This window comes from Panthera leo, chromosome D1 (assembly GCF_018350215.1).
Source record: "Panthera leo isolate Ple1 chromosome D1, P.leo_Ple1_pat1.1, whole genome shotgun sequence".
Classification (NCBI taxonomy): Eukaryota; Metazoa; Chordata; class Mammalia; order Carnivora; family Felidae; genus Panthera; species Panthera leo.
The window spans coordinates 67,337,910-67,349,572 of NC_056688.1; positions in this window are offsets into that span (position 1 = coordinate 67,337,910).

The window sequence follows — 11,663 nt, forward strand, 5'->3', positions numbered from 1 at the left end:
TTAAGGAGGGCTACCGGAAAATGAAGTGTTCCATCGTTTGCGACATTTCAGCTACAAAAAAAATGGAGTCCTGGCTATGCAAAAATGGAGTCATGTTTCCATGTACTTAGAATAAATTTCCCCATCTTCATTTTGAACATGCAGTTCTCGATACAATGTATATCAAGAGCAAGAAACTGTGTTTTAACATGCATGTCTTTTAAAGAAAGTGTCCAATAAAGGACTGGATTTTCACACACCAGACATGTTTGACAGGTCAAAACAGCTCTTGGTGTTGAAAGCACCTAGTCCGTAATATAGTCTTCACGAAAGTTGCAGTTTGTCCTAGGACGTTTAAACCTGCTAATAGAAGGGTGTGGTGTGGCTCTGAAGATTTCTAACACAAGTCCAGCATCTTTAGATCTTTGACATATATGAGGCTGATCATTATCCCTCATTCTTTTACTAGTTATTTGTTATTAAGTCAATTTCACTTGACCTTTATCTTTAACAGTTGGAAAAGATCTCACTCTTGGAGTTAGTTACGTGTGAAAAAAAAAAAAAACATTTTGGGAAAGGAGGAAAATTGTGTATCAAATACAAGAAATTATGTTTCAAATACTTTGTAATTTCAGGACCCTGTAGCTTCAAAATAACACCAGAACAATATTTCTTTATAATATTGTTATAGGGCTTTATAGGTTTGCAAAAGGGCTTTTCATATTTGTGGTACTTTTTTACATAACTGGTTTACATTCTTCATGACTGATAATACATTAATCTAATGGAATAGTGTTCAAAAACACTATTCTAGTTTAGATTTCAAAGAGAGTATTTACTGAGCCCTAACACCCGGATGGTCTTTTGAGGAAACTGAAACTCAATAATTAAAAATAAAAAAAGGTTTTACTTAATCTTTAGTAATTGTGAACTCCTCTGCTATGGACTTTGCAGGTATGAATGTATGTGAGAAACTTGGCTGGGAGAAAGTAACGCAACTAAGAAGGTGAAAATATGGATAAAACATGATCATAATTACCTTTCAATCAGTAGGAGAGATAGATTCACAATTTTGAAATGTTTCCATCACATCATGGATGTATGAAAATTCAAGTCATTATCTGGATTTTAACTTTTAGTTTATAGAAAATTGAATTTTAAATACACCCACTTCAATATGCTAGTTTTCACATTTCCATTTTATGTCAGTTTTCTGTAAGATTGAAAAACAGAGTCCTGACTTGTTAACTAATATATTTTTGCATTCTTTTAACTAGCCATGTCAAATGCTGGTTATTATTCTAACACATACAACTCCTGGAGCATCTGCTACCCTCTTTGTGCTTCCAGATTCCCTAATCATACATCTCCAGCTCAAATCTCTAACTTCAGTTCTGAATTTCCAACAGCCTATTATTAATCAGAGATGCAAACTTGCAGCCATATTGTGTTTGGGCCACACAGTAATTTTAAACATTTGAATTAGTTGACATTTACATTTTTGGAGATTTTTACACAGAAATCTAGATTTCTATCTTTTTATGAAAAATCTTAAAACATGGCAATACTGGGATTGAATTTCCAACAGGGCAACATTTAAGTATAGCTGAGTAGCCACTGCCTCATTTATGTTTTCTCTTCATTTCACTACAGTTAAATCTGATTTGATCTACTCATTTATATTTCTGCCTGGCCTCTATGCCATTTTACTTTTTTGAGTTATTTGTTCAAACTCAAACAATTCAGTATGTAACTAACTGATTATTTTCCTATTATAAAGAAAAGGAGTCAGACCGGTTAGTTCAACTATCTTCTCTTACTGTATAATGTTGGCCAAATTATTTAACTGCTCTCTTTTTTTTAGTTTTTAAATCTGTAAAACGGGAATAATAGTAGTTATAGAGTTGTACAGATTAAATGACATAATGTTTGTAAAGCACATAGCCTAGACCCTGACAATTAATTTCTGTTACCATAGTATCAATAATGTTGATCAACTGTTTGACAACTGCTCTAGTTTTGCTAAGGATTCTACTAGAATTTATACTAGAAATTTGACTCTACATTTTCTCCTTCCTTTTGATCAGGTTTAATATTCAGTCAGTTACTAAGTCCTAGTGTTACTTCCCTCTAAATCATCTTTTTCCCTACAGTGTCATTGCATACATGCTAATCTAGGCCTTAGTATCTTTTTCTCCTAAATTATTGAAAAATTCCAGTTGGTCTCCTAGTCTTTTCCCTCTACTCTGTATACACATTAGTCCTCCTTAAAACACTTTTTTCCCCCACAACATATTATCCATGCTCAAGAATATTAGTGCTTCATTGTTTTCTACATCAGGTGATCTCAACCTTGGCTGCACAGTAGAATCACCTGAGGACCTTTTATTTATTTTAAGATTTTATTTTTAAGTAATCTCAATACCCAACGTGGGGTACGAACTCATGAACCTGAGATCAAGAGTCACACACTCTAGTGAGGCACCCCGCTGAGGATCAGGACTTTAAAACAATGTCCGGGCTGGATCCAGTTCTAGATAAATTTGGATCTCTCAGAGTGGGATCCAGGCATCAACCACTTTCAAAGCTCTCCGTGTGATTCCAATGTACAGTTAAGGTTTGAGAACTACTGTAGCAGGTCAGAGTATTACAGAAAATGATACATTTTACAGTTGGAGAAAACCCTAGGAAAAGGAAACTGCGTTCTAGAAAAGACAAAGAACTTTCCCCAAGTAGGGAAACAGGCGTTAGAAGTCAGGAATTCCAGTTCTTAACGCTTTTGTCTGGCTTTCAAGCCCTTCATGTTCTGGCCCTACCATACCTCTTCTGTTGGCCTTATTTTTCACCACTCCCAGACACCCAATCTTCTGTCATAGAGCCAGTTAAGCTGGTATTGCTGCCTCAAAAAAATTCACTCCCAGGGGCGCCTGGGTGGCTCAGTCGGTTAAGCGGCCGACTTCGGCTCAGGTCATGATCTCACGGTCCGTGAGTTCGAGCCCCGCATCGGGCTCTGTGCTGACAGCTCAGAGCCTGGAGCCTGTTTCAGATTCTATGTCTCCCTCTCTCTGACCCTCCCCCGTTCATGCTCTGTCTCTCTCTGTCTCAAAAATAAATAAACGTTAAAAAAAAAAAATTCACTCCCAGTGATTCTCCATCACTTCGAATTTTGAGGCCATCCTCATTTATTGCCTCCAATTCATTCCTGAAGCACAGATATGAGTGTATAATTGCCTTGCTCAAAAACCTCAGTAAGGTCTACCACAGCGGAATAACATCTGATCTCCTTAGTTTGGCATAAAAGGCACTTTGCAATCTTGTTTTAGACTACTTCCCTGTTCCTAGGCACATCCCTCTTCTATTCCTAATTATCCATATTCTCTTTCTATAGTACTCAAATTCTGCTTCATTATTATTCCAGTGTTCTATACCATATGGCTAAAATTTGGAGGTCTTTGTCTACTTGGCAGAAAAAAATAAAGCCAGTGAGTTAATATACTAATGGCTAGACATGGAATTTCGGCTTAATCTCTGTTTTTAAGGAGCTCACAATCTAGACAAAAGATATGTAATCTAGCCAATTACATACAAGGGCAGGGAAGGGTAGAATCAATGCTAAACTGCGCTGCCAAGCAAAAGTGCTATAAGGTTTCATGAAGCTGTAGCCATCCTTCCTTGAGTACCAAAATGATGATTTGGGATGGTCTAAATGGGCAAAGAAAGTTTTTGAGTTGATCAGAACGCGGATGACTTTTAGTTTAAAGCTAATCAGTTTTAATTGATTAGAGTGCTGTTTTAGGGAAATTAACCTTGTGCTTGGACTAGAATGGATTGAAAGGCAAACCTGAAGATAGGGAAATCAGTTAGAAGGCTATGTACTGTATTATTTTTATGGGGCTTATTTTTATTTCCCTTTCAAAATCATAAGGTCCTTGAGATGGAGAACATTTCTTTTGCATTTCCAGTAGAGTTCTTTGTACACAGCAGGAGCTGAGAAAATATTTATGCATATTATCTTGTTGACATTTATTCGTTCATTTTTCTCTTGGCTTCCATGACTTTACAGTTTCCAGGATTTCCTCCTACCTCATTGTCTCCATTACCAATTCAGCTGTCTTTGCTGGCTTCTCCTCCTCTGCTTGACCTCTAAATATTAAAGTACCCAAGGATTTATTTTGGACCTTCTTCTCTTCCCTCTGACTACTTTCCCCCTAGGTAATTCACCTATCCTATGATTTTAAATACCATTTATATGATGATGATTTCTAAATTCATAACTCCATCTGATTCATCCCTTCCCCCATGCAAACTATAGATATATGTCAAATTGCCTACTGAAATTCCCCCTTGGGTGTCTAATAGGCATTTCAAATTTAACATGTTCAGAATAGTTTTTTCCCCCATTGTTCATTATATGCTGGTTGCTAAAGCCAAAACCCTATGAATCACTCTTAATTCCTGTCTTTCTTCTCCCATATCCAATGCATCAAAGTTCTGCTGGCTCTATCTCCAAAGTATATCTTAAATCAGTCCATTTCTCTTGATCTACATCACTGTCACTTTAATCTAACCACCATTATCTCTAGCCTGGATTACTGCAATAGCCTCCTAACTGGTCTCTCAACTTCATCTCTTGCTCTCTAATACATTCTCTACCCAGAAGCCAGTCATCTTTTTAAAACGAAAATCAGATAACACCACTTCCATGTTTAAAACCCTTTTGATCATGGATATACGTTATATCCATAGTAAAATTCAAGCTTCTCATTGTGGCCTACGTAGCTTTCCATGATCCAGCCCTTGAATATCACTCTGGCTTCATCTCCTACCATGTTCCTCCTTGTCCTTGATAGTTCAGTCACACTGGTCTTTTTCTTTTCTTCAAACATTTTAAGTTCATGCACAGCTTTCTATTCCTCAAACATGCAAAGGCTGAGGCTGCTGCTTTTTCAAGTGCTACTGTCCAAAAAGCTCTTATTCCTGTTGTTGTTTTTTTATGTGGCTGGCTCTTTTTCATAATTTAGGACTCAGCTTTATCAACTTATGGTCACCTTTTTAGAAAAGTCGATCACCCTATGTAATATCTCCCTTCCAACCACTCTATCTTATTAGTTGACTTAATTTTTTTTCATAGTCCTTATCACTATATGAAATGATTTTGCATTCTTTCTTGTATATTGTCTGCTTACTGCATTAGTATGTAAGCTCAATGACAGCATGGACTTTGTCATTTTCACTGTTATATCCCTAGATACAGTGCTTTTAGAAGAGTTTCTGGCATATAGAAAATATCAGTGAATATTTATTAAGTATAAGAATATACATTCTCTCATTTGAGTGTCAGTACAAATCATGTGGATAAGTAGGGAAGGGTCATTTCCCCCATTTTAGAGATAGGGAAATTGAAAGGTGGCTTTTCTAATGTAATTCAGTTAGACTATAGCAGAATCTCATACTTTTCCAAGCGCACCAAGCTATTTTCTACAGCAACATGACTAACTACAATGGGGATATTCCTTTTTTTTTTTCTTTTTGGTCACTTTTGCATGTGATGTGTAAGGTGCTTAGTTTCCTGTGGCTGCTATAACAATTTGTCCCAACGTGGGTGGTTTAAGACAACATAAATTAATTTTCTCACACTTCTGGAGGCCTAAAGTCCAAAATCAAGGTGTTGGTAGGGCTGTACTCCCTATAGAGGCTCTAGAGAACCCATCTCTTGCCTTTTCCAGCTTCTGGTGGCTGTTGGCTTCAGGTTGCATCTCTCTCTCTCCCCTGTCTTCACATTGTCTTTTCCTGTGTCACAAAAACTTTCTCTGATGTTCTCTCATGATACATATGATTGCACTCAGATAATTGAGAATAAACTCTTCTCAAGATCCTCAACTTAATCTTATCTTTTTGCCACTTAAGGTAATATTCACAAGTTCCAGTTTAGGATATGGACATATGTCTTGGTGGGGAGGTGTCACTATTCAGTCCATTAAATTGCTCATAGCATTTTATCCATAACTAACTTCTTAGAATTCTATTTAACTATGATAGTTAATTTATGTGTCAACTTGCCAAAGCCTCAGTGCCCAAATACTTGATCAAACATTCTGGATATTTCTGTCAAGGTGTTTTTTGGATGAAATTGACATTTCAATTGGTAGATTTTGAGTAAAGCAGATCACCATACATGATGTGGGTGGGCCTCATCCAATCAGTTGAAAGCCTTAATAGAAAAAGGAATAACCTCTTTCAAACAAGGAATTCTGCCAAAAGATGGTCTTTGGACTCAAACCGTAACTCTTTCCTGAGTTTCCAGCCTGCCAGCCTGCCCCATTAGATTTTGGACTCACCAAGCCTCAACAATCACATGAGCCAATTCCTTAAAATAAATCTCTCTCTATATATAAATACAAATCCTGCTGGTTCTGTTTGTCTGGAGAACCCTGACTAATATAGCAGCTACTTGGAAAACTACTGTGGCCAGGTAGAGTTGTCTTTTTGGAGAAGTTGAAATTAATCTCATTTTCTTACTTTCTCTGGAAGGTTGATGGTTAACTTAAAAAGCAGGTCATTTAAAAAGACCTGGTCTTAGGTAGTTTTTAAAGTGCAAGTACAGATATGCAAGACATTCAAACATGCAATTACTACGGGGTGAGTTTTAAATGCCAGAAGATGGGTTATTTATGCTGTTGCTTTAGGAACTAGTATATATATGTGCTGGAGTGGAATTCATCTACTAACTTGTTTGAAAACTTAATTTGTATAATGAGAATTAGAGATATGCTATATGAATACATGTTTCTCTTTATAAATTTTTAAGTTTCTCTAATGAAAGAAGACCAATCATGATAAGTACTGAGCTTAAGGATGATGACAATAATCATAATAATAATACTTCAAAGCTGTGCAGCAGTATTTTTCTAAGTAGTCCAAAGCATTTTCTCATGTCACATCATGCTATCTTTTAGGGTGGATGGTAAGACGTAGGTAGTATTACAGTTCTATAATTCTACAGATGATGCAACTGAGGTACTCTACGATCTATATCTAGGGTCTTGCTCCTGAAGTTGCCCAAGACAGGGTCTAGAAACCAGGATACCCAGTTCTGTGCCAAATATTCTTCCTTCTTTTAAAGTTGTTTGCCTCATTTGTTTCCTGGGCTGGGAATTCAGGATCCCTGATCCTTCTTCAGATTTAGGAGGTAAACTAGAGCTGTGTTTGTTGTGTGTTTAGATATCCTGTATTTCTAGTAATTTTGCCACAGACTGTGGTATAACCCTGAAGGACCACTACAATGATGGAGAATTTCAAGGATTTGTGAATACTGTTGGGAATTCCAGCACATTTGGACTTGAGTACTCTAGTATTCATCATGGCTTGCAATTTTAGACTAAAAATATTAGTGAACATGGGAAAGATATGAGAAAATGAGAAATGGGAAAGTTTTGTGATACCAATTAAAGGAATTTCTTTTTCCTAGGTTTATTCATCCATTGAGAGAGAGAGAGAGAGAGAGAGAGAGAGAGCGCAAGCACAGGAGGGGCAGGGAGAAAAGGGAGAGAATCCCAGGCAGGCTCCCCACTCTCAGCAAGGAGCCCTATGTGGGGTTCAAACTCACGAACTGTGAGATCATGACCTGAGCCAAAATCAAGAGTCAGATGTTCAACTGACTGAGCCACCCAGGCACCCCAGGTGAAGGAGTTTTTACAGCATAACCAGCTATGTGCTTTTTTGAATCTTAAATTTTGGCAATGAAACTCAAATGTAGAAGAATGTTCATTTTTACCCATAAAATTATAAATTCATTAAATGTGATTGCTCTGGTTCATGTAAATATTGCTCCAAGTGTAGTAGTCATTCTATCAATAATTTTGGTAGGATAATTTTTGTGCTCCTAAAAATAATAACTTATATTACTTATAATACCTAAATAACTTACTAAAAATAACATACAATGATTGAATAATGTTTGCTCTATAGAAAAAGAATAGAGAGCCAATTATAAAAGGGAAAGAAATTTGAAAATAGTGTGGCAGACCTATGTGTAACAAAGTGAATTCTGGTTGCTAGTGCACCAAATACCTACCTTTCCTTGGCTATAAATACACTGTTCTCCGATTGACAGTTACATTTTGTTGTGGTTGATTAAATAATAAGTGGAGAGAGAGAACATTTGTGAATCAAGGAACTAAAAACAGAAAGCAAAGTATCATAGTGAACCGATACTGATCCATAGTTATAAAAGTCTGTCTTAAAGACTTTACTTTTTCTCCCACAGCACTGCACATCTTCATTTTTATGTCCTGCAGCTCAACTCAGAGCCTGTCCATGACTCCTCCCCTCCCTTAAAAGAGACAGTACCTCTTGGGGTACACAAATCAACAAAAATCTTGGCTTGGGATGCAGAATGACAAACCAGAACAAAGGATTGTCCTTATTTTTAGTTAATTCACTGTATCCTGTTTCAGATCCTCTTTTCCCCCTCTCAACTATCATTTAACTTAGAACTTTATATTTGTTTTAGAAAGGATTTTTATTCTCTTCTGGACAGAACATTTTACACGTTTGCCTGCTTTCTGCATTCATTCACTGTGATTACAAGGCAGAGACAAAATCCAGCTGTTCGGGGAAACAACTGGTGAGAAAGACACTTAAATACATTTATTCAATGGTAAATTCACTCACACCTTTCTGATTCAGCTCACCTTTCCATATCTGACTGGAGCCAAAGAGCAAACACACATATACTGACAAACCACCAAATCAAAGTCAGAGGGGTAAAAAAAGGACCGGAGACATTTCAAAGTCCAAAGTAATGACTTTTGAGAACTTGGAGAGCTGATGACTTGGGAAAGAGAAAGTATTGTTTATTTTTAATTAAAGGAATTTAAAGGAAAGTCAGGAAAAAATGTAATTTTGACAATCCCTGGTAAGTTTAAGAAAGAAACAAGGGAGATCAAGATTTATGATTACAAGATGCACTTCTAAGCTCTCAAACAAAACATAATATAATGTTAGAAGTCAAAGGGTAAACATTCTTTTTTTTAAATGTGTATTTATTTTTGAGAGAGAGACAGAGACAGAGACAGAGTGTGAGCAGGGGAGGGGCAGAGAGAGATGGAGACACAGAATCGGAAGCAGACTCCAGGCTCTGAGCTGTCAGCACAGAACCTGACGTGGGGCTTTAACTCGTGTACCACAAGATCATGATCTGAGCCGAAATTGGATGCTGAACAGACTGAGAAACCCAGGTGCCCCCAAGGGTAAACATTCTTTCTTGCATTTAAGAGTCAATGGGGAAAATCTTGAGAATCTACCTAAATAAACAGCTACTTGTTTGCCTATAGACCAAATGCAGCTCATTGAAAAACAAATGCAGTATTAGCTTCTGCTTCATCTCTATGTTCTGCCTAGCACAGTGTCTGGCACATTGTGGTCATTCAATAAACATTTGCTGAATTGTTAGTGTGACTGAAGTAACATAGATCTTTCACCAGTAACATCATGGGTCAACTCATAATAATAATTAACAAACACTGTGCGTACTATGTTGCAAATATAGTTCTAAATATTTTATATGTGTACACCAACCCTAGTAGGTAGTTGATACTCTTCTTTCAAAGACAAGGAAGCTGAGGCGCAGAGAAATGAGTATGTGACAGAACCAGAATTTGAGACTAGGTAGCATGGGTTCTAGATTCCAAAAGCTATACCCCACTTACACTGCCTTGGGTCAGTCAAGAGAGCCCCACAGTAACTCCATGCTAAATTTAAGCAAAGCTGGATACCTGCCTGACCTAAGAACCAAGAAGAGGAAGTGTGCCACTAGGCTGGGGAATTAGCATAGATATGAGGTGTTGGCTGATAGTAAGCCCTGGGAATCAGGAAGGGCCTCTGCTAGTTTATGGAGTGGGGCAAACACACTCACTCATACCCACAGTTTGGTTAGTGGAAAGTGAAACAGATTTCAATTCTTCAGCAGGTCTTTTAGACCACTTTTCTGGTCACCTTTATGTTGTACAGAAATTGGAAAAGGAGAGAGGTTAGGGGGTCAAGAGGGAGAGAGAAATAGGGATTAAAAGCCAAGAACAAAAACTGGCATGGGGAAATGGGGAGATGGAGTCAGACAGCCAAGACTCAGAAGTTGATAAATCCATTATGGTGGTAGTATGATTGAATTGAGTTTCAAAAGTTTCCTCTTACCTCCACCCCTCAAATTCTGCTAAAAGGTCTTGTTCCTTTTGATCAGAGGAACAATATAAATACCAACAAGTAATAATGAACATGGTTTTTAAAAAATCAATCTTACAAGAGAAAGACTAGAAGGGGAAGGGGTATATAAAATTTAGCTTGGAGTTTTTAATTTTCTGTGGCATAACATCTAAAGGACACTGTCAGAAATGGTCCTGGGTAGACAAGAATAGCATGTGATTTTTTTCCCCTCACTGACTGAAGAGGCCTGCAATCATCTTTGGTCCAAGTGCTACATGTAAATCCACAGAATATACAGGTAGATGCACAGATAAACTGCTGATAGGCACCAGGTGAAGAATAAGGACAACAGTTTATTAAAAAATGGCCTGAAATCCAATTCATATGCAATTTTCCCCAGGGCCTACATGTCTGAGACCTCAAGGAAAGAAGGGGACAAAGGACATGAGGGGCACCCTCAAGTAGGCTATTGAAAAGATCTCATGAGCCTGGTCATCAATTAACCTGTGTTAGAACAAAAGGCTATGCTTTCTAAATTGGAATTTTCCTTTTTGTAGTCTCTTTGCTGAACTTCCTTTTGGAATCCATTATGTTTTAATAAAACTCATTTTGGAAAAAAAAAAAAAACAACCTTAAATGCACTAATAAGGAAATTACCTACTATATGCCAGGCATTGTGCTAAGGGTGCTAGGGATATGATAATGAAGAAGGCTTTACCTTCATGCAGCTAAAAGTCTTAGCCTTCATGTAGCTAAAAGTCTTTTGGGGGAAGAAAGACACTGAAAAAGAAATTCAAATGTGATGTGTTGTTATGAAAGAGGAAGTACAAGTTGCTAAGGGCATTAGCGGAGAGAGCAATCAGACATAAGCAGAAGAGAAATTCTCAGTGGAAAGAAAAGCCAAGATAAAAACCAAGAACTCTCAAGAATAAGTGGGAATAGGTGGACATCCATGAAGTTAAGATTTTATTCATTTGACATCAAATGGGTTGAATATTTCAATTAGGTAAGGACCGCCCCCCCCCCCCCCCCCCCCGCTATTTTTTTTTTCTTTTTCTTTTTGGGCCTTTGTCCAGAGAGTGGGAGCACTCTGAAAGATCTGGTCTGAATCCAGGCTCTTTCATTATTTTTATGGATTAATTAAAACTGTTATACACAACAGAGCTACAGAATGTGGGAGATAGGGCTATTGTCCAGAAGAGCTGATAGCCTGGAGAGACGATGTATAAAAATGAAAGAAATAGAAGCAGTTTGTCAGGAGGTATAAATGAATAAAGCCTTATAAAAGGCAGAGGAAGAAATCGCTACGGGCAGGAATGATAAGACATGATGTCATGATGGAGATGTCCTATTTTAGAACTTACTGGTGAGTTATGATACCCCAAGACAGGGCTTAGCGTACAAACCTGGGTTTTAAAATTGACCAGGATTTATCAATCTCTATAACTATTGATATTTTGAGGCAGATAATTCTTATCGGAGGC